At 38.0% G+C, this 27922-nt stretch overlaps 2 pseudogenes; one reads left to right on the top strand and one right to left on the bottom strand.

The window, feature by feature from the left end:
* Positions 1-1877: 1877 nt before the first annotated feature.
* On the bottom strand, positions 1878-14304 carry LOC132862958 (semaphorin-4E-like; annotated as a pseudogene).
* A 1182-nt stretch (positions 14305-15486) lies between these two features.
* On the top strand, positions 15487-26043 carry LOC132843134 (splicing factor Cactin-like; annotated as a pseudogene).
* The last annotated feature ends 1879 nt before the right edge of the window (positions 26044-27922 follow it).

Below are 27922 nucleotides of genomic sequence, written 5' to 3'. Positions count from 1 at the left end.
GAGACTTTCATTCATTGTTTTTATATCAGTCACACCTGTATTACATAAAAATAGGTTCAAACACATTTATAGCACAGCAGTTCTCATGTCTTCACCAATGTATTGTTTTATGTCTGACAATTAGTGAAAATAGTACCAACAGTATCACTCTTGTCTGTCTACTTGTCTGTCTGCTTGATGACCGTGGTAAAAACACAATAAGAAAAGTTAAAGGAAGGAGAAACGAGGGCACAAGCAGAGCAGGAGTTCATCTTGTCCTAGCACACGCTCCAGCTCAGAGAGATGGCGTGTGGGAGACAGAGACAGCAGTGACAGAGGTAGGAGAAGGAGACAGAGGAGTGCTGAGCACAGGAGCAAGGGTCTTGGTTTAAGTTGTTACTATAGAAACAATAAGATATTTGATCCTTACAGCTGGGCACTATGATGGAGCTGTTCCTATAGAAAATTCAGCTTTTGAACAATCAGAATCAAGCATTCTATCTTAAGCAAATAGAACTCTCAATTCTTTGAAATAAACCTGTTGCCATTTTAAACCTGTCCATGGTGTGTGTTTGCTCTGTAGGCTCTTGAGTTGAAGGGAATTGGGCACTTGGGTGAAAAGGAGCTGAAGGAGAGAAACAAGCTTTCCCATGAGGAGAATCGCAGGGAGCTGCAGAAGGTAAATGCTAGAAAGGTCCTTGTGTTTGTAAGCATTAAAAAAAATACTAAATATATTTACGAGGTAGGGATGGGAACATGTTTTAGGTGAAACAGTAACATCTGGAGCAAGAACGGGAAGAGCATGCTTTGCACGTGCAGGTGTAAGTCAAGATCATTGACCTGCTGGCCAAAAATGCTCGATCCTTACACCTTCCTAAATGTACTCACTGTCACAGACATGGACGACCTGCTGGAGGACATCAAGGTGTGTGCACTTCAGCTAGATGACCCTAAATGTCTTTCCTATCCTTCTCCTTTTTTAATCAATAGCCTGCTTTCTATTGTTATTGTGCAAATAGTGACTTGGGTTTAAGCAAAAAATTGCAAGAGAACCTGTTGTATTTGCTTAGATGATGATGATGATGATGATGATTATTGTTATTATATGTCTTAAAATGTTCCATGCCTCAGTACTTCCTTGAGCCGAGTCTGGACAACAAGGACATTGGCATCCTGCATTTTCACACCGAGACGCCCTATGAAAACACTGTGTTTAAGATAGTCAAAATGATTAGAGTTTAATGGTTGTCTTTCTATTATTTTGCAACAATAAAAATCTTTTTTAAACAACTTAAACTTGTTTGAGGGGGGGCAAGGTGGCTTAGAGGTTAGCACATTTGCCTCACACCTCCAGGGTTGGGGGTTCAATTCCCGCCTCCGCCTTGTGTGTGTGGAGTTTGCATGCTCTCCGCGTGCCTCTGGGGTTTCCTCCGGATACTCCGATTTCCTCCCCGGTCCAAAGACATGCATAGTAGATTGATTGGCATCTCTGGAAAATTGTCCGGAGTGTGTGTGTGCCCTGCGATGGGTTGGCACTCCGTCTAGTGTGTATCCTGCCTTGATGCCCAATGACGCCTGAGATAGGTACAGGCTCCCCGTGACCCGAGAAGTTCGGATAAGCGGTAGAAAATGAACGAATGAATGAACTTGTTTGATTTTCCTTACAAGTCACGGAGACTGAAAATAATGGTACACAGACGACGTTACATAAACACATTCACAGTTTATTTTACAGTAACAAATGCTCACAAAATGTTAGGATTTAAAAAAATACATTAAGAGAGAGGTAAAAAAAAAGTCCTGCAAATTTCATTGAGCTACTGCCCTGGAACCAGTGAATCTGGAGGCTTCAACAGCTACAGGATTGAAAAAAGGCACACATGTCAAAAGCTCAGTGTAGATGTCTAGACGTGCTAAAGGTGTTATCTGACATGGATTTTGAAAGAAGAGCACAGGCTCTAGTGCACAGAGACCTTTGCAAAACTATTTAACACTAGCTCAAATGATCAAATAAATAAATAAAAAAAGGAGAAATCAACTGAACTTGGTCAATGTCTCCTCTGTTTTTAATTGGCAAACAATATACTGTGCATAAACTTGTTTCAGTGCTTTAGGGTTTTAAGCAATACTGAGGTCTAAAAATAACATGAAATAATAAACTGTGATAAAACTGTTTTTAAATCTCCCAACAGTTGTCTGCAAAATAAAAAATTAACTTCACTGGAGCAATTTGTCTCCATTATGCTGGTTTGTCATATCAGGGGATTCAGCTATTCTGTTGATTGTTAATTCTGTTGAACTTTCTTGAACAATTTGCAGTGGCTCCTGACAGACAGACACACTCTGTGGACTTTCCTCAGCTTTTTCCAAGCATCTCTGGACAGCAAAATGCCCTTTGTAGAAGTTCCATACCACAAGAGCTAATAATATCAGTGTTGGTATAATGACCAGGGTATTGAGGAAAAAGAGACATTTCTGCTGTTCCTGGACTTGCAGCTGAACCGAAGAATGCTCCATGAAGTCCCCCAGCCTCAGCTCATATGTAGCATTTTGGATGACATAGTCGTTACCATTGGAGGACTCTACAGAGGTGCAGGTGTAGAATCCGGCGTCGCTGTCCAAGGCATTGAGGATCAACAGGTTGTTGTGATGAATGTTGTACTTGTTGGTGTTTTGAATTGTGTGATTGTTTACGCTCCACTGCACTCGGGCCAGGTTTGATCCTGGCTGGCACAGCAACCTGACCTCGTTACCAAGATAGAAGGTTTTAATGATCGTAGTACTTTCTGTAACACAAAAACAACAGTCATTGAGAGCCTTATTGACTTTCACTGACAAGTCACAATGGACTTACTGTAAACCATTTCTACTGCATATATATTTACCCATACAAGACACATATCAGTAAACACTGTACTATCTGAACCAGTGGACATAAAAAGCCACCTGTTTGCATACCAACTGCAGGACAACGAGCAGCATTTCCATCTCTCAGACTCTGAACCACCTGCCTGCAGGAGAAAAAATAGATGGACATGACTATAAATTCAATATATCTAACATTCTCACAACTCCGTCCAGGGTGTATCCTGCCTTGATGCCCGATGACGCCTGAGATAGGCACAGGCTCCCCGTGACCCGAGGTAGTTTGGATAAGCGGTAGAAAATGAGTGAGAGTGAGTGAGAGTAACATTCTCACATGTGTACAGTCTATAGTAAAGTCTCTAAGGCAGTCTATTCAACATTTTAGACCACAGATATCTTTGATTCTTGATTCTGATTGGTCAGAAGGTGATTATGCGAAATTTTTATAACAAAAGACTTACAGTAGATCTAGCTGGAAGGAACATCAGGTTTATATTAATGTGTTCATTTTAATACGTTACTGTTAGCTCCATATTATCTAGGTCAATAAAGAGTAAAAAATACTGTAAAGTACTTGATGAATAGGTTTATAATGTGTTGTATTTTAATAAAAAAATATCAATTAATAAAAGTTAATAATTAAAAGTAATTAATAAGGTAAACTTCAGGTCACATCATGATTTTTTTCCTTACAACACTATATTACAGCAGCTGAGAAGTATATGCTGAGTACCTGTGTGTATCTGGATGAATGTTTTTTATAGCAATGCAGCGTTCAGCGCTGAGGTCCCAGCCGCAGTACGGGTCTCTGGCCAGCACACAGTCCATACAGGAAGCGTAATGGTCACATGTACTAAGTGGCATCTGCACCGTTGCTTCCTCTGAGCCTGCATACAGCTGACCCTGAAACAATATGTGCAGCAGTTATTAAAAAGATGGTCAAACTATAACAGAATCAAACTAAAACTGAATCACGAGTAGAAATAATTAAATGAATCAGATGAGTACTGGTATAACCACGATAGGAAAGTCATAAGTATTATTTTATCTTAGTTCTACTAGTGTGAATGATGAGGGGGGAAATGGTAGATTTGCATGTTACCTAAAATGAAAGCTAAAAACAGAAGGAAATTTTTATTTCTAAAATATTTTGAAAAATTATCAGAAGAATAAAAACAATTAACTCAATGAAAATGTATTTTTATCGTTCTCCCAAACTAAATAGATAGCCATTTCTTCGCCTTTATAAATCAATTAAATCGTGTAATGTCACACACAATGTTCCAACAAATAAACAAAACCTTGAATTGATTCTTAGACTCAGCAGTCTCTGAACTTTCACTAATGTCACTAATGCTAATGGCAAGTATTGACACTGTCACATTTTGCTTTATTTTCTTTTCTTGTGACAAAAGTCAATAACTAACCCATCAGCTCATTATACTGCATACAATAATACAAAAAGAAAAGCAGCTACACATTTTTCATAGCACAGGCATAAGCAGCCAAGCTAATAACTTGCCATCATACTGGGCAAAATAAATTCAGGCTTGTTTTGAAACACAAGCCATATTTGTAAATCTCTTGGGAAACATAAATCTCCCACAACAGTAGCAGTTATCTGCAAAATTTTTGACAAAATTAGCTTAGAGTTAACTGCTAAACTAACTTATCTATCACTAGAAGAAATTTCAGGGAAAATATCCCGACAGATATAGAATAGAAATAGTTAGGAAATGTTAGAGAAAAGTCACAACTAATTCAACTAGTTAATGACGGAGGCAAGGTGAGTCCTAGTTGCTCACTTATGTACAAATAACCCTAACCCTAACCCTGGGCCTCTTTCTTTGTACAATACAAGCAAAAGGCATACTGACAATATCTATAATATCTATACAGTATATCTATCTGCCATAATGAACGAAACCACTTTAAACTTCATCGGCCCTGAAGCAAAGCTCAGTCCACCATTCCCAGTTTGACCAGGGTTCAATTCTGGAACTGCACCCAAAAACAAACAAATAAATAAAATAACCAATAATCTTTTGGTGTAGCTTCAGGGAGGAAAAAAAATCTAATGTAAATGTGCTCTGATTCTTACCAGGGTGACGGAGAGCCGCAATATCTTTACTGGCTCGGACTGCTTAAAGAGCTGCACCTCCTCTATTATCACCATCTTTCCGTCATAGTTGACTGCTTTCAGCACTGAACCGCTTGCTGTTACAAAGATTGTACAGTTGATTGAACACTATAACACATACATGAATAAGTCTGTATAATGATGTAAACTGTACACTAAATATTTATGTACCTGTGCCAATAAACATGACCTGATGGCTGCTCCCATCCAGGGCAGTAGTGCTGGCCACCACTATACGAGTAAACACAGCTCCCTTCTTCACCAGTAGGGGCTGCTCAGAAGGCTTCACTGCCTGATCCATCAGTGGGTTGTCTCGGATGAACTGAAGGGTTTTACCAAGGGGGTCCAAAGAGTTTGAAAACCCTTTCTCTTTTGTTTTACTGTTAATACACTACACACACACAAAGAGAGCAACACAAAACGAATGATTAACTACTGCATAGGTGGTGTTTTTGGAGACAAAATATACCAATTCAGACTTCAAACCCATGCACGTCACTACGCAAGTTATTACTCAGGAAATGATAAGAGCATCAATTGTAACTGGGTCCATAGATTCCTTGGATCTGGAACTACAGTCAAAAATTACATCAAGACCCTATGGCTAATAAAAATTGAGTATTCAGCTAAAGTATAATTCTGTCTATTATTCTGACTTAATTAAGTCATTTATCCATCACTGTAGCTAACAAATAAAAATGACTGTTGTAGAATATGTTGGTGAATGTTGAACTCACAGCTCCGGGGCGAGGGTCAGGCACAGGTCCACTGTATGTCGCCCATTTTTTAATAAATAAAGTACTACGTAGCTTTTTGAATTTGCCTTTAGAGAACACATCCCTGATGTCCTGTATCCTGTACGCACACACTGCTGAGTACTCTGGCATTTCCCTGTCAGTAAAATCACAGCTATGAAACAAGTGTCATAAGTGTCACAAGTGTCAGTGGTTAATAAAACTATGTCTAATAAATGTTTGAATATGCTACAATTGTGATTCATTTCTACACATTTTTTTTGTTTGTTTTTAACTGGATGCCACAGCCTTATTCATTTGCAAACAGAAATAAAAATATATTTAAGCATTTCCTTGATTTACATTGATTTACAGGTTTTGACTCGCTTAGATAATTTTTGAGTACACCTTATAACATCATGTAACCTCCTACAATTTATTCATTTCATATCAAAGTAAAAATAAAAATAAAGTTGTTTCTAAGGCAATTGTATGATTAAAGCTGATTCATGTTTTCAATGAGTGTGTAGTACTAAATAATAATTCTCATATTATACTAGAATAGAACGGGGTATAGAAGCCTTTATTATCGCCACATATACATTACAGCACAGTGGATTTCTTTTCTTCACATACCCCAACTGAGGAGGTTGGGGTCAGAGTGCAGGGGCAGCTATGATACAGGGAGGGTTGAGGGCCTTGCTCAAGGGCCCAGCAGTGGCAGCTTGGCTGTGCTGGGCTTTGAACCCCGATCAACAAACCCGTATTCAACCACAATCCTGATTACATTCAAAATCACAACTTGTCTTCTTCACTGCAGTTATTTAAACATATTCTGCTGGCATTTTTGAACTGAACACTACTCACCCCTGAGGAGTGAAGACACCATAGAACATACAGTTTTTCCAGGTGTCTGGACAGAAGAGGAACACATCCTGTATGAGAAGTGGTAGTCTGGTTTGAGGGACAGGACAGTCCAGGTGAGTCTTTAGAAATGACGTCCACCTATTATGCAGTGTCCACTGTCCTACCACATCCCCCTAGCAAGGAGAGAACAGAGGGTATGAGAACAATGCTGCAGAAAATGACATCTTAACCAGTGACAATCGATGTTGGGCAGTAACGGGTTACTGTAACGCAGTTACTTTTGACAGTAACTAATACTCTAATGCTTAAAAAAGTAACTCCATTACCGTTACCATATGGTGCGTTGTCCGTTACATTTTTAAATTAATTACTTTTGGCCGAAGTGTAGCCTACAGCCTGACCCGTTTACAGCAGCGACGCATTGTAGGATTGGTGGATTGATTGGAAGACGCACTGTGGGCGCGTTTCCTTTTATTCTAGTATGTGCGACAGTAATGGCAAGTCAAGGCGAGAGAAAGACAAGTTTTACAACGTGGAAATATGCTCATTATTTTACTTTGGTTGAGCATAAAGGCAAAAACATATTAGTGAAGTGCAAGTTGTGTCTTTCTGGTTCGAAGGTCCTATCTACATCTATAACCAGCAACTTTAATCTGTCGAAGCACCTCCAGAAAATACATGCCTCGACGAAGCTAATAGCTAAACCGGTGTCGGTGGGTCAAGCCCCTCCAGCCAAACAACAGCGAATAGGTTTTAAATGGACTGTTAGCCAGGGACATATCAACAAAGCTATTGCATGGTATGTTGTTGACAACATGCAGCCTGTCTCTACTGTGGAGTCACCGGCTTTCAGGCAGCTCGTTAGCATGATAACATGTTCAGGCGGCACACAGCAAATGGAACGAAAAAGTTTTTCCAACTACTTGGATAAAGAATATTCAAAAATGGAAAGTGAGCTGAAGACAACATTTGAGGGGCTAGACTACATCGCGACCACTGCAGACATTTGGTCTGTCCACAACAAAAGCTTCCTAGGCATGACAGCCCACTGGATAAACACTTACTCTTCAACGAGAGAAAGCTGTGTTGGCCTGTAAAAGGATCAAAGGTGGACACACGTATGATGTCATTGCAGGTGAGATCGATCACATTCATTCATTATATGGACTGTCAACGAAAGTTACAGCTACGGTTACTGATAACGGTTCTAACTTTGTAAAAGCCTTCCAAATGTATCAGCCGGAATCGCTCTCTGATGAAGAGGACGAAGAGGTTACCTTCACAAATGTTGCAGATGTGCTTGACACCTCCACAGAGGAGGGGATTGTTTTTACCACCACAGCAGAGGTGTGCCTCTCACACACACAACTTAATTTCATGCTCTGATGTGGACAAGTGGCTGCTTTCAAATCCTAGGACTAAAGGAATCTACAGAAGTGCTATCGCCAAGTGCACAGCACTGTGGAGTAAGGCTAGCAGGTCGACTTTGGCTTCAGAGTTAGTGGGCGATTTGGTTGGCAAAAAACTGGTTTGGTTGGCACACACACACTCATTCACTCACACACACTTCGGACAATTTTCCAGAGATGCCAATCAACCTACCATGCATGTCTTTGGACCGGGGGAGGAAACCGGAGTACCCCGAGGCACAGGGAGAACATGCAAACTCCACACACACAAGGCGGAGGCGGGAATCGAACCCCCAACCCTGGAGGTGTGAGGCAAATGTGCTAACCACTAAGCCACTGTGCCCCCCACCACACATTTGTTATTAAAAATATTTGTTTGTTAAAAATAATGGTTAGTTAAGTAGCCACAGTGACATTTCTGTTATATCTTAGAACACTAATATTATGCATTATAAAATGCATTACGTTGTTGTCACGGTTGGCACACCTGCCCCGCTCCCCGACCGTCAACATAGAGAAGCGTCTCCGGAATATTAGTCGTTTCTGGACTACACCTCCCATCACGAAGACTGATTGCTTCGCCACCTGATTCCTATCAGCCAGCTCCTATAAATACGAACTTGACCTTGACTCCTGTGTGAAGTCTCGATCTGCGTTAGCAATCATTCTGAGCATTTCCTGTTTGTCTTAGTTCTGGTTTTGATTTTGATGTCTTAGTTCTGGATTTCTGCCTACCCTACGATATCGTGTTTGCCGTGTTTTACACTGCCTGTCTGTTTACGAGTTTCGATTAAAATGCTGCAAATGGATCACCAGCCTTACGACTCCTCAGTACAGTTGTATTGCTAGGAAATATGCTGGGGTTTTTTTGTTTGTTTTTACATATTTATGGATATATACAACAGCAGATTTTGCACTTTGAATACACACAGCTTACTTTACATAAGTTGGTGACATGCAACTCTTAGGCCACGTTCACACTGCAGGTAAAAGTGGCCCAAATCTGATTTTTTTTTTGGGTCAAGTGACCAGGTCAGACTTCTTCAGGAGTAGTGTGAACACTCAAATCTAGCCCAGATCTGAATTTTTCAAATCAGACCCAAATCTGATTTTTTCCAATGTGGCCGAAGTGTGAACAACCAAGGTGGATTTGATGCGACTTTTACGTCAATCTTCAACGACATTCGTCACAATTATGCGCCGGCGAGTACGCACACAAACGTGACTACGCCTACAGAATGGATCAAATAATCAAAAGTTGCCCTCGACAATCGAAAATTTTCAAAACACTGCGTCTCTGTGCTGCCATTACACAAACATTTAGAAAGAAAAGCGAAAATGCTTACTTCCTCCATAACCTCGCTAACTTTAGCGCAATGGCGTGCTGCGGGTGACGTCATTGTTATTGTTCGTTTGCGCATGCGGGTCAGTTGGAAACAGCAAACAGTTCACACTGGTATCTGATATAGGCCACATTTTAAAAGGTAATGTGAACAGCCAAACAAAAAAATAAGATCTGAGCAAAATATCCGAATTGAGCATTAAGACTTGCAGTGTGAACGTGGCCTTAATTTGTGGTTAGGTGGAAAATTGCTCAGAGCTTTAATTTTTAATGCATATCATTTATGGTTGTCAATAATAGCAGTAATAATAGCAATTTTTGGTGCTGAGTTTCTCCAAATTGATTCTGAATAATTCAGATTGCTTTCATTTATTTATTTCAAAAAGTTTTGTGTTATGTTGTACATTGTTGATAGTTTTCATACTTAAGCTGTGAAAGGAACATTTTAAGGGCTCAACACTACAGCTTTAATGATGCATTCTGTGATATTCAGTTTGTTCTGGTCTGTCTTGAATAAAATACTTTGTGTTTAAGTCAGTTTTGTGTATGTATAGACCATAACACATAAAAGGGCATTAATGAGAACATTAAAGAACGTTCTTTAAAAAAGTAACTAAAAAGTAACAGTAACGCATTACTTTTTGGTGTAAGTAATCAACAAAGTAATTGAGTTACTTTTTGAATGAAGTAACTAGTAACTGTAACTAGTTACTATTTCTTAGTAACTAGCACAACACTGGTGACAATAGTCATATTTATTTACTACTTCACATTATAAAATCCAACCAAAGATTTCTTGGTAAAAGTATTGTTCTATAAGCAGATCTCTCTCATTTTAAGCCTTTATTACTTAAGCAAAAACAATCAATCAAACAAAAAAAACATGCAAATAGGAAAAATGTTTTCTATTCATGTATAAAAGCATCAAATGCAGGCTGATTAATCTTATAATATTTGATTTATAATTTTTTCATTTTTTCAGGTTTTTAATTGTATAATTGTTTAGTAGGAAGCATGTGCTTATATTTCCCCACCCAGGTATTTTGTCATCACCTGAGGTTCTTTGTTTGAACAAAGAAGTTTGTGAAGACCACACAACCATTATTTAGGCCCTGAAGAATGGTGTACTGTAATATCAGCAACATCCTTTTATAAGGAAGAGTACCTTACAAATGCGGGCCACCCTTGACACTTCCATCTTACTGTAGGTATCGTACTCCACAGGACTTTCATTAAAGAAAAGGTAAATCTTGTCATCATCCCCCTCTGGGTTGTCATCTCCCTCAGCCACATGCTTCATGCCAATGAAACTGGGCACTGAAATAACAAAACTAATCAGTGACTCTCAACTACTCAATTACAATCTCGAAGAATTGTTACGAGATGTAATGTTGAGTTTTAAATTATATATGAAACCAGAAGACTCATCTCAGCCCCTTACTTAGTGTATCATAACAGTTATCATAAGTAGCACCTGTGACTAGAGAATTGACCTTCAAAATTAACATAATGCATTAACTAAAAACCTTTAATCACGAACTATCTAAACACTGTGCTATTTGGCCTATGTCATGAAACAGTTTGCCTTAAGAGAGATGAAGCACTTACGAACAAATTCAGAGGCACATCTCTGGAAAGGATCAAATGGACACTTTCCATTCCCATCTTGTTGTTTACCTTCGAGAGTCAGCTTGCCGTCTTTATAAGACTGGAACACAGAACACAGCTACATGAAATGTCTACATGGTGTGATATAATACAACAAAACATGCACACAGGCTGAAACTCATGTTAACAAATGTCTACAATATCATAGCAAGGACATTTTACAGTAAAATGTGGTTAGGAATTTTTACTCACCATAATATCACAGGTTGGATTAAAAGCGTTGGTACCACAAACGAACATAGTGTCATTCGACATTTTATGAAGGATCCGGATGTAGTTATGACACTCAGTCTGGAAAGGAAACTTACAGGTAATACAAAGTCCAAGGAAAGAGACAGAAAACAGATCTCTTAACAGAACAACACAAGAAAGAAGAATAATGGGGAATAATTTCATAGGCTAGTTGAGGATTCAAAGAGGATAAGTTGCAGATCAGGGCTTTGTATAATAGAATACCTGTTCCTAATCATATGATATATTTACTACACAAAACTGTTGAATCTAACCAGGGTTTGAAAGTTTGACATGGCTTAGGGGTGTAACATCTAGTGCTTAATATTCTCATATTAGGAAATAATGTTGTTGTTTTTTTTACACTAATTTGAGCATTTACAAATATACACATAAAGACAAAGATATACATATACATTTCTGTGGATGTTTTGGAAATCCTGTTTTTACTCTTTAGACTTTCCTGTACTGAAATTAGTGTCTTATTTGTACACCAGTCATAAGTATGTACAGTCTTCATCTTATTATGATTTTAAAGTCTGGTTACTACCAAAGTGAAAGAGCAAAGGAGGAAATCATGTTTAAGTAATTAATTTCAGTTCCACTGAAAGATATCCTACTTCTCTTTACATTTAAAGCCTTATTGATGTACATAAGGAAACATGATTATGAAAATCAACTTTATAAAGTAGGTTTGCAACTAGAGTTCAAGTTCAAGCTGATATTCAGGCAGACCTACTGTTTTGTTTGACTCTATCTTTGTAACTAGATAGCTCAGGCAAGGTCAGAAATGAAGCCTAAATAAAAACATTGTTTTATTATTTTGTATATATTTTTAAATTTTTAAAATAGAGATGAGTATTTTAAAAGTATTTTACTGGTTATAAAAATATTTTGTTTCTGATTTTTGGCTGTTTGCCAGAATCGTTGATTTCCTCTTGAACGCAGCATCAACATCATTAAACTCAAACTGGAGGTTTGTCCATGAGCCAAGATAAAGCTTCAAATTCATTCAAGTACCAAGCTTTAGTGTAACCCAGTGAGTTGTCTAAAGTGCATTAATCAGTTTAGTTGTCTTCAAACCCCTGGCTGGATTTTACAGATACAGGTCAAAAGTTTCAGTTAATGCTTGCATCAAATATAAAGAAAAGTATGATCTCCTTGATCAGAGAGCTGGTCTGAGAAATTTCTAAACCTAACTGTCAGTCACTCACTCAGTGTTTTTGTTATCAATGATCAATAATGATCAATAATCAATAATGTGCAGGTGTACAGATGTTCCTAATATACTGGATTTCTGGACATCATAAACCACTTTCAGAGTGGTGGTGATGGTGGTGTGGTCTCTTGGGTTGTGGCAGGATTTTTAGTACTAGATGGGCAGCTTAGAGTATTTATGAAACTGCTGATCTCCTGTGAGTCACACACATAACAGTCTCTCGATTTTACACAGAACTGTCACACAAAAAAAAACCCTCACCTGTCTTTTCCCTTTGAAAATACAAGTGCGCTGCATCTCTGAAGTCACCGCCCATTTAACCTACAAAAAAGACAATATATTTCTTTACTTATCTAGAATTAAATAAGTACAGTGCAGGTGAAAATGTACTACTAAAGCAAGGAATTTTAACATTTATTTTAACTATTATTATTTTATTATTATTATTATTATTATTATTATTATTATTATTTAATTTTAATTAAAGTACTTTACAGTGTGCAAGTTTAAAAAATGCAGTCAAAAATAAAATTGTGAAATCACAGTGACATAGAGACAATATCTTAGATATTAGATTAAACAATCTAATATATAGAAATAGAAAGAATGTTTGAAACTAGAATAAACGTACAATCATTAAAATAATATAAGCATGTAGAATGTAATAAAGATAGAAAATAAGCAAATATACCCCAGTTATAAGTTAAATTGAAATTGAAACAAAAAAAAAGGTTGAGGCTGAGATAAATAAATAAATAAATAAATAAATAAATAAATAAATGAACTCATCTATTATTATTATTATTATTAATAATAATAATACTAATAATAATAATAATAATAATATGTCCACCCGGGAGGAGGCCCCGGGGAAGACCTAGGACACGCTGGAGGGACTATGTCTCTCGGCTGGCCTGGGAACGCCTCGGTATTCCCCCGGAAGAGCTGGAGTAAGTGTCTGAGGAGAAGGAAGTCTGGGCGTCCCTGCTTAGACTGCCGCCCCACACGACCCGGTCTGAGATAAGCGGTAGAAAATGGAATGGAATTATTATTATTATTATTCAAATGAAATCTTTTCCTGACCATAGCCTTCTTGTGTGTGATGTTGTTGAGGTCCAGGGCAAAGATGGCCTCTCGAGCTCCCAGGATGAGCACACCCTCATCTTCCATCAGGAGCATGGTGGTGTAATTCCACACTCCCTCCTCTTGAAAGACATGTCCTCTGTTACCTAGCAACAGAAGAATAGGCTTTTTGTTTCCACTTGTTTGGAGTAATTATAAAATCTTTGGTGCTCATAATAAAGTAAAGTACAAAGAAGTGAAGTAGAAGAAAGACTTAACACAACTGTAACTTTTGACCTCAGTAACTCAATAATTATTTGTGTTATTTGTATCAATGCCCTAAAATGGTCTATTTCTATTATTTTTATGTATGTATTTATTTACATACTGTGTGGATCTTTTATATTAAGCTGTGAGCAATTTTGCCAGAAGTAAGAATTTAAATAAACACTTTTTAACCATTCAGCTGCAACAACACATCAACATGCGTTTAATATATTGCAAGGCTTATCACAGTAACATAAAACAGCAATGCTGTGCAGCCAAGTCACAAACTATATATATTAAAAAAACTACAAAAAAAGCAAAAAACAAATAAACAAACAAACAAACAAAAAAACAACAAAGACAGCACACTTACTCAGAGTAACTGTTTTCCGTGGTGTGCTGTTCAATGGCCAAACCTGGCCCGAAGTCAATACAGCTGGAACCCAAAAAGACAGGACAAGGAAGAACAGCATGTCCTAAAGTTCTTCAAGTCTCTGCTACAGAGCAACGTCAGTCTCAGTCTCTCAGTCACACTGTAAAATATTAAAAAATATATTTTTTCAGCATGAAGAAAAATAAATTGTAAAATTTTACATATAATAACAGATTATGTTTAGATTGATGTACTTTAGAAGAGCAGGGTGAAATAAGACATACTGCACATGAGCTGGATTTTCAATTGTAACTTTTTACAGTTACCTTCCATATAAATTACCTTGTAGAAATATTGAGAAACATCTGTCATTCACACTGGACTCGGTTGATAAAATTGTTCATTTTAAGATAATAAAGTCATTAAGAAAGCATAGATCACACTCTACATTATTATAGAGAACAAAGTCACAGTTTCCTGTCTTAACATTACAGTAAAACAAAGAGTAAAACGTATGAAGACATATTCATGAAAGACAAAAAACACTTTATATCATATACCAGTTGTACAAAAGAAGAACTGAATATAAGATAATAATATCAGAATCTCAGTTACAGCAGCTACAGGGAAAACTACTGTTGATGATTTTATCAATTGTACAAACGTGCAAGTTTAAATATGTTATTATGTCTGTAGTAGACGTTATAGTAGAAGTCACAGTGACCTTTATGGAAGATGCTCCACATTATTAAATACTACTACCAACAATAATAAACAGATTTAAACATGTTCTTTTACAAAGTGTAATTGCTAATTGTGCTTTGTTTAAGATATGTAAAAGTTATTATATATTAAAAGTTCCCAGTGTTAGCAAGATGCATTTTTCCCCACTTAGTAACAGGAAGGTGAAGGAATGATAGTTATTAGGTAAGTGCTAAGTTTGACTTGTTTCAGTTATTCCAACAAACTATTAACAGATAAAACGTATGACATTTCATTCTTAAACAAGGAAAATTTGTTAAAAAGTAGTTAATAGATGTGGAATTCGAGTAATACAGCATGTACTGTCATTTAAAAAAAATCTTTGCAACTAAATTTTAAAACTTTTATTTTGTAAATAACTAACTTTGGCATCCGTTCGGATAAAAATCTATAGTGCGTCTAAAGAGACTTTATGTATTCAATAAAGACATAAAAGACAGAATTGTTTTTATTAGTATAGGCCTGTGTTTATATTATGACTGAGACAGAGATCAGTCCACATTTAATATGTGATTAAAACAAAAACCTTTCTCTGCAAATGTTGAGTTCCATCCTATGTTATTGAACAATGCGGCTCGGAGACCAGTAAGTACTGAGCTGAACGTGCGCAAGCGCACTTGGTAATAAAGCTCCTTCTGATCCTGAGTCAGTAGGACATACTGTATTGTACTGGGTCCAAATATAATGGGGCTGTCAACTGACTATCTTAAAAAAAATAAACAAGTAAAAAAAGAACAGAATACATAGTTTGTGTACAAAAATCTCTCTCATTAGTTTCTGTGTGAAAATTCTCGGTGCATTTTGTAGAACAACACTGAAACCCGGAAAGAGAAAAAACTGTTTGGAAAGTAGCAAAATAAAATGTTGTAATTAAACGTTTTGACCGGTAGAGGGCAGTGTGTGACATCATGCAGAGTTCTTGGAAAAATAAATCGCCTGTTCGGGAGGTTCAGAATCAGAATGAGGTTTATTTCCAGCTACTGTATTGTGTACATGTACAGGAATTTATCTGGGTGTGTTGTCCATAGTAATAATAGAGAAGAATAAATATAGGAAAAAGTCTATAAAAGTTGACAGAAACGGTGACATTCCAGCTAAAGGGACTAAAGCCTGTGTTTATTATTATGCTAATAAGCTAAATGCAGCTTAATCTGAACAAAGATCAAACATTGGTTTCATAAATAGATAAATAAATAAATAAATAAATAAAAGTTTGACTAAAAGCAGCATCTCTCCAGTGTATTATGTTACGCGCTGATCTGTCTAACCTCATGGAATGAGCTGTTAAAGAACCATCCACTGACCATATCATCATGCTGAAAACTAAAAATTAGTATAATTGTAATGGGACGATCGGGTGTGGAGATCTTATACAGAGAAAATGATGGTGCTGGTGGATGGCGGGCGGATGATTTATTTGAAGCAGCAGATTCAGGTGACGTTTGAGCTGATCAGCGCATCTCTATTGTAGATCATCTAAATGATACCAGATGACATTATATATTGAATGTGTTGATAAATGCTTAAAAGTATGACACGATGCGCTCTGATTAACATATCATTCAAACCACTGGTGGTTTTTTCGGAATAAAACTCTTCAGGATGTTCAGTTATGAAAAACTAATCCACTTCACCAGCCCACTGTTGAGTATTTTCTGTTACTTAAACCTAACACATTTAAAACCAATTACACAATTTTAGCCTAATAAAAATTTGTAATACTCCATAGATCCTGCCAGCCAGGAAAGTATAAGCCATACAGTGTATCAACTATATCGAGAAATATCTGGAGCACCAAAACAAAAATAACCACCCCTCTATTGTACAGAAACACAAAACACACTGTTCTGAACAGTAACGTACACATCAGACACTTCATCACTGCTATTATTTTGTACTAACAAGCATAAGCTTTGAAGATGAACTTACCTGCTGCAGCTGCTTACAGAATGGTTCAAATGATAATGTAAAGGCTGTCTTTCAAACAGAAACATATGACAAGAGATTCCGGAACTTTCATGGCAGTTCCAGATTCAGAGTAAAAGCAAAGAATTTAGTTGAGCTGCAGCTTCTTTGAAAAAGTCCAGGATCGGAATAAAGTCATTATGGCTTTTGTGGAGAAAGAACATTGATTAGTATGGAAGGGTCTCTGCTTTAACAGTTTGCTGTAACAGAACGGAGGCTGGCTCCACTACAGTTTGCCTACCGAGCAAACAGATCAGTGGACGACACAGTCAACATTGGACTGCACTACATTCTACAACACCTTGACTGCCCCAGGACATATGACCGGATTTGAGAGTCACAAACAGCTGGAATCAAATTTCTTGTGTGTGTCAACACAATTGGCCAATAAACCTGATTCTGTTTCTGATTACGTAAAGATTAAAACACAACAGATTGTGCATACTTGAGATTACTGTGGATGGTACCACTGAGAAACCATGAAGATCGCTTGGACTGTAATTAATACAATCCCTTTGGCTATGATGACTTTGGACTATAATTGCTTTTAAAGCATTAAGACTGCAATTACCACAAAGTGTGAGAGGCCGATAATTTCAACAAAATAGACTTCATGTTAAAACTAAAATTTTTTTTTTCCTGGTTGCACAGAAAGTTTTTCCTGGTTGCACGGTAGAATTCTTTAAAAAAAAAGGAAATTATATATAATTGCACTATTAGGTGTTACCCAGATGAGGATAGGTTCCATTTTTGATGCTGTTTCCTCTCACAGTTAGTTAAGTTAGCCAAGCTTGCTAACTTCAGATAATTTTATACCTTAAATTTTACACTTGTCTGTAAAGCTGTTAAAGGCACTATATGGAGAAAACTGAATTGACTTGAGCTGTAAAAGGAAAATAGGTAGTGATTCAAAATAGGGAAACCTGACAGTAACCATGCTACATTTTTCTAACACACATGTGTAGGTGGTGTTAGAATTGACCCTTAACTTTGTTATTGTTTATTTCCTGCAGTGAAATGAGAGACCTTTGAGAGAATTTTTTTTATAATAGGTCGCACCAACATTACATAAAATTAGGCTCAAACACATTTATAGCACAGCTTTGCATGTACAGTTCTCATGTCTTCACCATTGAATTGTTTTATGTCTGACAAATAGTGAAAATAGTACCAACAGAATCACTCATGTCTGCCTACTTGGCTCACTGCTTGATGACCGTGGTAGAAAGAAACACAATAAGAAGAGTCAAAAGAAGGAGAAACGAGAGCACAGGCAGAGCAGGAGTTCATCTTGTTCTAGCACACACTCCAGTGCAGAGAGACGGCATGTAAGAGACAGAGACATCAGGGACAGATAGGAGAAGGAGACACGAGTGCTGAGCTCAGGAGCAAGAGCCGAGAGAGATGGTGGGAGCGAGATGAGGAGGGAAAGGAACGGTGAGGACAGAAAGAGGAACAACCGTGATAACATCTTTGGGCTCGTCAGTGTCCTCCGCATCTTCTGCTTCTGAGCATGGCTACAATAAAAAAAAGAACAAGTTGTTTTATCAGCCAAAGAAGAGCGGAAGAAGCAGAAGGAGATGACGAAGGCTTTGGAGACACCAGAAGAGAAGAGAGCTCATTAACTGGCTAAGAAAGAATTCAAGAAAATGGGCTGGAGGGAAGGGTACATGGGATACACTAATGAAGACCACCTGTATGGAGACAATAACCTGCAGGCTACCTTCAAATGGCAGAAGGTAGGAAAATGTCTTATAACATCAGGTAATGACAGATATTACATTAATTTACGTTAAAATTAATGGCATTAAAACATTAAATGTGTCACCCCTGTTTTGATACCTCCACCCCACACATACATACGTAACCCAGGCAACTATTATGGCAAAACCTGCTGGGGCAGTTGGCCAAGTGCTTGGCATCAATGCTTTGATGTCCAGGTTCGAGCCTCTGACCTGGATCTTACTTTCTATGTTCATGTGCAGTGCCTGCAGTTGGCTGTACGTTTTACCTTTAAACACAGACTACACATCTTAAAAAAATCAACCAAAATTCTAACACTGAACTGGTAAAAAAAAAGAATTTTGGTTGATTTTTTTAATTAAATAGTTTTAATTACTGTTGCTATTAAAGTTAAATGAACACAGTATGAAGCATCTTACAAACTACATTTTATTCTTGCAGTGTGATACAGCTGCTGGTGTGAAGGTATCAACACCTCTTTGATTAAAGATGTGCAATCTGTGTTTAAAGGTAAAACATACAGCCAGTTGAAGGCACTGAACATGAACATAGAAAGTCAGATCCAGGTCAGAGGCTCGAACCTGGACATCGGCTACTGGGCGAGTCTTATGCAGCAGGTGCAAGTCTACATGGCACGGGCAAGGTACGGCTCTTCTATTAGTTGCTTATGTGAGATGTTTAGGATGCTTATGAAACATGCCTCATGATTTTGTGATTATTTTTTAACACTGCATATTCTCTTCACTTCTGTGCTGTGCAGACTGAGAGAGAGGCATCAGGATGTCCTGAGACAGAAACTCTATAAGCTGAAGCAGGAGCAGGGGGTGGAAAGTGAACCACTATTACCCATTATATAGGAGGAACCTGACGCTGAGAATCCACGCTGTGAGTCGTGGAATATGAGTAACAGAAAATCAATGTGAATTTATTAAGTGTTCTTTTCATCAATAGTGGCAGTTCAAACAGGCTGGAGTCTACTTATAATATCCAGGGGATATTATTTTTCAGCTTCCTCCAAGGAGTGTGGACAAATCTCAGCAGCATCCAGAATGAACTCTCTTCCCTTAGGGAAAATCTGCAAAAATTAGCATAGAGACTGTTACCCTTAGCCGAATAGTCTCTGCTTTACCTTCACTCTGTTGCTGAGCCTCGCTCTCCACTGCGTTCTCTTGCCAGAGGGTGAGTGCCATAGGCGCTACTGAGCGTCTTTGTGGCGGAAATTTCACCGCCCCACCTTGCACTAGAGGTCTTCTCGGGTCTAAAGAAACACTCGAACCTGACGTGCATATTTTTATTTTTATTTTTTTTATTTTATTTTATTTTTTTTTAAAGAAAGACCCGACCCGAGACAAACCCGAAAATTTAGATCCGAGTCCGACCCGACCGGTTGTCAATTTTTGATGATGACCCTGGATGTTTTACCTCAGCATATTCGTTGATTGCTAAAAAGCTGAGGTTTAACAATGGCAGATATTGCCTCCATGCTTATCTGATTCTGACAATACTAAAGTAAACGCTACAGCGTAGATTCAAAATTAATTGACAGGTCTGTTTCAACGAAAATTAGCTTTACTGCCAGCCACACGATGTCACAAGCGGTCTTGGCAAACAGAGGAGAGTTTGGAAAAGGACTCGATTCAATGCACACAAGCGAGATACAGTAGTTCGGGTCTTCTCGGGTCTATTCGGTAAAAACACATTCATTTTAATTACCCGAGACCCGATGCCGCTATTGTTATACCAGACCCGTGTCCGAGGCACACGTGAAACTTTTAGACCCGAACCCGCTCGGGTCTCGGGACGGACCTCGGGTTTTCGGATCTAATTGGACCCGTGAAGACCTCTACCTTGCACTCTGAATCAGCGGTGCTCTATGGGGTCAGAATTGTTTCGTTATTCTGAATAAATATACTATGATCCACAAATAAATATAAAGTTTCACAAATATTTTTTAAATCAACAAATGCACAAGAAGCAAACCGTAAATATATGTTACACATTTCACAAAAAGAAATGAAATTCACAAATAAATAAAATGGGATTTGCAAATAAAAAAATTATAAATATATATTTAATTGTATTTATTTGTGAATGGCTTCCTGCTCATTTGTGGATTGCGTTCTGTGCATTTGTGGATTTGAAACATTTCTAACGTCAAGACGTGCACAAGAATCCACAAATACGTGGGCTCCGCCCACCGTCTACTCCAGCCAATCGGACAACGGTCTCGTGGCGCTGACCAATCGTGGCACGGTCTACCTCCAACCAATCACGTTCTGATTTACTCACAAGACTCGAAATCATGGCATTATCTACTGTATGTGAAATACTAAAAATAAAAATAAATATAGCTGCAAGCAGCGATACCAGGGTCAAGCCGATCAGATGCGCTCAGAACATGTCGCTGATGAACCATACCAAGTTTCGTAGCTATATGGCATTGTATTGGTAAAATACTGAACTTAACGTGAAAATTCAAAATGTGTGTGTGTAAGTGTGTGTAGGTGTGTGTGTGTGTGTAAGTGAGTGTGTGTAAGTGTGAGTGTGTGTGTGTCAGTGAAGGTGTTTGTGAGTATGTGAATGAGTGTGCGAGTGTGAGCAAGTGTGAGTGTGTGTAAGTGTGAGTGTGTGCGAGTGTGAGTGAGTGTGTAACTGAGTGTGAGTGTGTATGTGAGTGTGAGTGTGTATGTGAGTGTGCGAGTGTGTGTGTCAGTGAAGGTGTTTGTGAGTATGTGAATGAGTGTGCGAGTGTGAGCAAGTGTGAGTGTGTGTAAGTGTGAGCGAGTGTGAGTGAGTGTGTAACTGTGAGTGTGAGTGTGTATGTGAGTGTGAGTGAGTATGTGAGTGTGCGAGTGTAAGTGTGCGAGTGTGAATGAGTGTGTTTGTGTGTGTGTGTAAATGTGTGTGTGTGTTCCTCGTATGTGAAAACATACTTGGCAATAAAGTGTGTGTGTGAGTGTGAGTGTGTATGTGTGTGTGTCTCTGTGTGTGTGTGTGTGTAAGTGAGTATGTGTGTGAGTATGCGAGTGTGCGAGTATGTGAGTGTGCGAGTGTGGAAACTTGGTATGTTTCATCAGCGACATGTTCTGAGCGCATCTGATCGGCTTGACCCCGTGTGTGTGTGTGTGTGTGTGTGTGAGTGAGTGTGTGTGTGTGTGTGTGTGAGTGTGTGTATGTGTCTCTGTGCGTCTGTGTGTGTGTGTGTGTGAGTGTGTGTCTGTGTGTCTGTGAGTGTGTGTGCGTGAGTGTGTGTGTGAGAGTGTGTGTGTAAATGCGTGTGTATGTGAGTGTGTGAGTATGTGAGTGTGCGAGTGTGTGTGTAAATGTGTGAGTGTCTGTGTGTGTGAGGGTGTGTGTGTGTGAGTGTCTGTGTGTGTGTGTCTGTGTGTGTGTGTGTGTGTGTGAGTGTCTGTGTGTGTCTGTCTGTGTGTGTGTGTGAGTATGTGAGTGTGCGAGTGTGAGTATGTTTTCAATTGTGAGTGTGTGTGTAAATGTGTGTGTAAATGTATGTGTACAGTAAGTGTGTGTGAGTGTGAGTGGGTGTGTGTGAGAGTGTGTGAGAGAGTGTGTGTGTGTGTGTGTGTGTAAATGTGTGTGTAAATGTGTGTAAGTGTATGTGTGTGTGTGTGTGTAAATGTGTGTGTAAGTGTGTGTTCCTCAACTGTGTGTGTGTGTCTGTGTGAGTGTGAGTGTCTGTGTGTGTCTGTGTGTCTGTGTGTGTGTGCGTCTGTGTGTGTGTGAGAGTGTGTGTGAGTATGTGAGTGTGCGAGTGTGAGTAAGTGTGTGTGTGTAAATGTGTGTGTAAGTGTGTGTGTGTCCCTCATAAAGACCTTTCTGATTCTGATTCTGATTCTGCAAGAATTTTGCCTAAACATACTTGGCAATAAAGACCTTTGTGATTCTGATTCTGATGTTGCAAGAATTTTGCCTCTAGGCCTTACGATACAGCACAAAATTGGGTTTTTGGACTGTTGGTGGCGCTAGACGGTTTGAGCTAGACACACCAAAGTTGCTACAGTAACTTCTAAGACTGGCCTCTACATGTGTGCCAAATTTCATAACTTTCCTACGTACGGTTGACTTCAATGACGGACGGAAGCATAATAATAATAAGAAAACTAACGATAACAATAGGTGTCTACGCCCCTTCAGGGCTTGACCCCTAAAAAGCCCAGAGACAGAGATGAACCTTTTCAGACAAATATTGTAAACTCCTAATAGAGATAACATGCATGCTATCCTTACTAATCGGTCAAGTGCAGGTCATTTAGAAACAGAAGTTTCATGTGAAATAGCATTCAGTGTCAACTCACTGTACACCTGTAAACATTGCTCACATTTTGCTGATTGAAAATGTACTGTGTGACTTTATTAAAGTAAAAGCTAAAGGAAGCAGGATGCATTATGCTTACAATAACTCTTAGGTTTCATCATTCAAAGTATCATAATTCCTCTATACAGCGTGTATACATTAGAATAAAATGTCATTTCTTCACGACCATAATGCTTTATATAACGTAGAACGATGGCACACAGGGCTAAGTCATGTACGTGCAAGTGAAAGCATCAGTATGAGAAAAATGCAAAGTAAAAAAAAAAAAAAAAAAAAAATCATGAGACTGTAAATACATGTGAAAGCGCACACAAAATAGAACAAGAGAATGACACTGCATTGAAGAACAGCCTCAGAGCGAGTAAATCAGAACGTGATTGGTTGGAGGTAGACCGTGCCACGATTGGTCAGCGCCACGAGACCGTTGTCCGATTGGCTGGAGTAGACGGTGGGCGGAGTCCACCTATTTGTGGATTCTTGTGCTCGTCTTGACGTTAGAAATGTTTCAAATCCACAAATGCACAGAACGCGATTCACAAAAATACAATTAAATATATATTTTTTTATTTGCAAATTCCATTTTATTTATTTGTGAATTTCATTTCTTTTTGTAAAATGTGTAACATGTTTACGGTTTGCTTATTGTGCATTTGTTGATTTAAAAAATATCTGTGAAACTCTATATTTATTTGTGGATCATAGTATATTTATTCAGAATAACGAAACAATAATGACCCCATAGTGCTGATCGTGGTGCTGCACGCTTTCCTGTGCTCATCACCGCCGCTGCTTTCCTCTCCCGGCATGATTTTCTCGGCGAAGGGCACAATTTCCTACGTTACGTGCCACAGTATATAATGTGTAGGTTTATTTTTTGTATTTAACATGCACATACCGTATACTTCCTTTAATTCATTAATGTAATTAATATTAATATAACCTTTTCTTACATTCCGTGCTGACGGAGGAGGATCTGATCCAGCAGAGCCAGGCCGAGTACAGTCCTGGGCTCCTACAGCTTTCCGAGCTCCCGCTTGGCACATGCTTGCAGACAGCTGCAGGTCACAGGTGTGTTCATGCAACCTCTGCTTTGGGAACTGTAGGTTAGTATAGAAATATAAAGCTGAAATAGAGCTGTTTTTCACATTCTCTGTTGTCACCTCATTGCAGCATTTGTGTCATTGTTTCCAAAAAAAAAAAAAAAAAAAAAAAAACCACACACAAACATCACAACAATTCTAGTAAATAGTTTAGACACTAGAATCCTAGATAACAAGTGGAGAATAAAGTCAAGATAGAACAATTTGATTTAAATGACATTATGTAACAAGTCGGTCTCAACGAATCTTTAGACCTTCAGTTACACTAAAGTTCAGGCACTCAAATACTGTGTTTAAATTAGAAAAACTTGGGTTAGGAGACCAGAAAAGGACACGACTGAATTACACACACTGGAGTAAGAATAGGTGCATATATTAGGACAGTAAACACAAATTGTTCACCACTTATCTGACTGTCTTTTGTTAGTCCTTAGTTAGGCCTCTCTCAGCATGTGTAATCCAGGAAAAAAGATAAATCCCAAGGTTGAAGGAAAAATACAAAAAAAAAAAAAAAATCCAATTGTCTCTTGAAATTTAGCAGCTATGAAATCCACCCTTATTTCAACTGGAGACCTTTTCCTGGAAAAAAAGGGGCTCCAAAAACCTCAGGACATTCTCCTGAAAAAGACTCGTAGGGGAGAACAACATGCACAACTTCCAACCCTTGCCTACTTTATTCTCTAGGTCTTCCTCTCAGGTGTACTCCTTCAAAATAAGTCCCTTCAATTACCCATAATAGGGTTTCAACCTAAAAGTCCCCCAAAATTAACAACATAAAGGATGTTGATATAAGGCATGCAAACTGAAAACCAGCTCAAAACAAACAATGAACTGAAATGGGCCTGAAACAGGCCTGAAACACAAATAAAATCATTTATGTGCATTAACAAAACCATGCCTCTTTTTAAACAACCAAAAAGCAAGTATATGCATAATATTTTGTTTTTGTGGGCCTTAATAATGTAGCAAGGCTACAATTAAGCTATAATTGTTATAATTGACTGATTGCAGTTTAAACTTAAAATGTAGAAAATGTACAAATAAATAAAAAAGTTGCTGCATTCATACATACACCTGCACACAGTATTTATTCATACATTTTATAATATTTATTCCTGAAAATTTATACTCACTGTCACAACCAGGAAGGAGGGAGACAGACACATACACAGGATAGCTTCAAATGAATGGAGTTTAATAAATAATAAGTACAAAACAGTGAAAAGACGAGAACTAAACAATGCCAATGACGAGGAAATAATAAGGTAACACAGACGACACTTAACTAGACATTATCTAATGATTCTGCGCTGTCATCTTCAGTGCAGCTCAGTTAAATACAATTAATGATAAGGAACAGGTGTGTGGAGACAGGGAGGAGTGAATGAAGGCGAGGCAGACACGTGACATGGAACAACAACAACTGCACATGGCTGATTCCTGAAGTCCAGGCTGATTCCTGACACACTTCCATCTTTAAAATGGATTTGAAGTAGGATTAATGATTTGATTTAACTCAATAATATAAAATTGTGTTATTATTTTGCTTTGTTTTCAGGTGGCGCCAACAAGAGTGCAGAGGACATCTTTGCGCGACATGCAAAAGAGGGCATGGGTGTGACGAGGCCTAGTTCAGAGTCGAAATCCTTGTGACTGGGAAAATGTACATGTGGGCTGACAAGTACCGGCCACGCAACCTCGCGTAAAGAACAAGTACAACCAGACTCACTACGATTTTGAAAACCCACCCCGCAAAATCGTCTATGGTTACAAGTTCAACATCTTCTCTTCGACAAACGTTCCATGCCTCAGTACTTCCTTGAGCCGAGTCTGGACAACAAGGCCTTTGGCATCCTGTGTTTACAAACCGGGCTGCCCTACAAGGACATTGCATTTAAGATGAATGGGAATACTCGCATCGACATGGCTTCTGCTGCCAGTTTGCCAATGACATCTTCAGCTGTGGTTTCATTTCAATCACTAACAGGAGATGAGAAGCAGAAAACATCTATACATACAGTTGTCTTGTCTTTAAGTATAAACTTCTATGTGGATACTTAAGTTACTTAAGATGCTTTCACATTGCATTGCAGCATTTCATAATCTTTACACCAGGTCTCATGGGAACAAAAGTAATTTGAAAGATACAGTATGTGGATGAGGTTATCCTCTAATTAAAATGATAGTAAAACATTATTCTGGATATTTTTGGTATTGTATAAGTGAATTGATTCTCCCCAAATGATTAGATTTTAATGGTTGGCTTTCTATTATTTTGCAACATACAAATCTTTTAAAACAACTTAAACTTGTTTGATTTATCTCAAGCTATAAATAATTGTTCTGTACACAGAAGACATTGCACAAACACATTCTCAAATTATTTTACAGTAAAAAATTCTCATAAAATGTTAGAATTTAAAAACAATAATACTTTAAGAGAGACAGGTAGAAATACATTACATCTTAAAAAAGTTTTACAAATTACCTCTAAAACCCTTGAACGCGTGACTTGCCCCTTGAAATATGTTTTGTTCGATATATGTTAATTTGAATGATTGTACAGTGATACTTAAATTATGAAAGGTTCACACATTCACACCATATCTGTTCTGGATGTGAGCGTCGATGTGAGACTCAACATGACAAAATAATCCATTAAGAATGAAGCATTTCTTCACTTCGCGCCACATCCAGTATGTATACACTTTAAAACGTGCTGCATTCACAAAGTAGATCTAACACACTTTAAGCAATTATACTATACTTTAATTTAATTGTTATATAATTAAAAATGGGAAAATACTTTACATTAACTACTAATATAGCCGTATATACCTTCAACCAGTTGCTATGAGGTGAAACAGCAATGCCCAATTATTGACAGGTTGAATCACTTTCATGTAGTATCAGGGTATCCTCCTGATATGCTTCATGAATTTCTTGAGAGCATTGTACCCTTGGAATTGGTACTGTGTTATGATATGTTGATCAAGAAGAAGTACAGTATTTCTCTTTCTGTTCTCAACAAACAAATCAAATTGTTCCCATACAAATGGAGTGACAGAACAAACTCCCCGCAAAGTTTCACCAAAGGTTGCGTCTGAAAAACACATCAGTGGAAATTCACATGAAAACGTGTTTATTGAGGTAATTATAATTCTGCGTATGTGAAATTGTGTGTAAACTACAATTATTGTTAGCTTATTGACAAAATTTGAAATGCTCTCTTATTTCTAAGCAACTTTGGACAAAAAAGTGGAATCCTGTGTGTATATGAAAGAGGATAAGCATAAATGTGTGCAAGCATGTGTGCATGTTAATGTGTAAGAGAAAGCTAAGACTAGGCTTATATCTGTGCTTTATTTTTTAGATTAAGGTTGTGAAAGACACCTCACCTCACCTCATCTTGTCCTCACCTTGCACAGCTATGCTATGCGAGTTATACTTGATGACCATGATATACGAAAATTGTTATTCCCATCCAAGATTCCAAACACAGTTGATGATCTTCTGTCAGTTATAAAACAAAGCTTTCAGTTGGATGGACATTTCAGACTCATGTACATGGACAATGATTTTGGACAGTTTTTCACCCTAAACTCTAAATAAGACATTAAGGACAAAGACTAAATTAAAGTTGTTAAAGTAGAAGAGCCATCAGTCATTCTGACACTGACACCTGTTTGTGAATTTTACATATTATTACCTCCAGGAGAATTTCAACAGTGTTCTACTGATACTCAAACCTCAGACAGTTCTAAGGACGTAGCCATCACCTAAGTGTTGCTTCGAAAAAAGTGGCCAGTCAGAGTTGAAGTACCCCAGTTTACCTTTGATGTGGAAAGAATTATTCCAGCTAT

Source organism: Tachysurus vachellii, chromosome 1 (genome assembly GCF_030014155.1).
Source record: "Tachysurus vachellii isolate PV-2020 chromosome 1, HZAU_Pvac_v1, whole genome shotgun sequence".
Taxonomy (NCBI): domain Eukaryota; kingdom Metazoa; phylum Chordata; class Actinopteri; order Siluriformes; family Bagridae; genus Tachysurus; species Tachysurus vachellii.
This window is presented reverse-complemented; position numbering and strand designations above follow the sequence as displayed.